This window comes from Chrysochloris asiatica, unplaced genomic scaffold, assembly GCF_000296735.1.
Source record: "Chrysochloris asiatica unplaced genomic scaffold, ChrAsi1.0 scaffold00493, whole genome shotgun sequence".
In the NCBI taxonomy this organism is placed as follows: Eukaryota; Metazoa; Chordata; class Mammalia; order Afrosoricida; family Chrysochloridae; genus Chrysochloris; species Chrysochloris asiatica.
Genome location: NW_006409011.1, coordinates 294,078 through 295,648, shown reverse-complemented (window position 1 = coordinate 295,648; position 1,571 = coordinate 294,078).

The following is a 1,571-nucleotide window of genomic DNA, read 5'->3' as shown; positions in this document are numbered from 1 at the left end:
CTTCTCTGTACAGGAACTTTACCATCATAAACTAACTAAATACAGAACTAGTTCAATCTCACTGCCATGGATATGAGACCCAGTACTCACTTGCTGATCTCTTTTGCTTCTTTACCTCCATGGCATCACTGAAGTTCTTTCTTTTCTCTTTAGTCTGTCTCTGAGAAGCCCAACTGGGTTTTCAGTTAGGCTGGGATCTGAGAATTATAGGTGAGGGGCAAAGAAGATATATTAATGTTTCCAGAGTCTCTGGGGTTGAATTCTCCTAGTTTCTCATTAAATAAATTGTTCTTTTGACCTTCCACTCTCCAAGTCCTTCATGTCCCTTGGGTTCAAAAAAGATAACAGAATGAAAAAGGTTCAGTTAACTTTGTCTCTGTGTAAGCAGCTGCATGCATTCCCTCCCAGGAAGAAGCCATCTTTGGTTTGCTTTAGCACTTATAAGATGTTCCCTAAGAAAATGTTAACTTCTTCAAATCACTAAATGGAAGAACCATCACTCTAAGTATGAAATTCCACCCTGTGATGTGTTTGACTTAAAGAATGGAGAGATTTTGAGTCACCTGGTGCCCATAATGTTAAGGAGGTAGAAAGATCATGTTTAAAGTCAAACCAAGTGATTGCTGATTTGATACTATTAAATAACTAATAAGATGAGGAATTGGCCTTCAACTGTACCCTGCTGTGCTCAGTCAATGACTGGGAGCAGACCAGAAGCAACTTCTTAGCACAAACTCTGGTGGATGAAGGTAGTTGTCAGTTAATCTTCCCACAGAAGGGATCTGAGGGGTGTGACCTTGGATGATGAAGCCTCCTTTAGCTGTAGCAGTTCCAAAGAGGACTGAAGGTTGAGACCTCTCAGATAGTCATACTCATCATACCTAGATAAATGATGATTTAATCCTGAAAAGTGATCTTGGTAACAAAGCACAATACTCCCTACTGTCACTTCTTGGGCCACTTAGATAGACTCCTTTGTACAATCCAAAAATCAGCTCCTTTATGGTTCTTATGGCCCTTTTTTGAGGGGAGAACACATAAGAGGATCGGGGGATGAATCACAGTACCTGCTAATGCAGGTAGTCTTAAGGCTACAGAAGATTCTCAATGTCTCCCTCCTCCACTATTCATTCTCAGTTGTCCTCACCACCCCCCACCCCCCCAAAAAAACCCACCTCTACTAATATTGTTGATGTACCTGGTAAGATTATCCTAATCTTTATCCCTGAGGGATTTGAGTCTCTGGGTCACCATTTCTTTTTCAGGGCATAGTGTCTGCATTTCACCATTTACCATCAAAATTGGAAAAGGAAGATGCACATGAATGATCTGGTCCCAACATTTTATCCACATGATTGCACAGACTTGACGCTTGGCCTGCTAATCCTCCAGACTTCTATGGAGGGTTGCTATGAGTGAAACTGGTTTGAAAGACGTGAGTTTCATTCTCAGTTTGGTGTAACAAGAGAATTACAATGTAGTTTATTGGGATTCTTGAGCAAGACCATGCCACCCACAAGACCTTTTCATATCTTTTCAGAAATTGCTCCTTGTATGTTTCTTTCTAGATT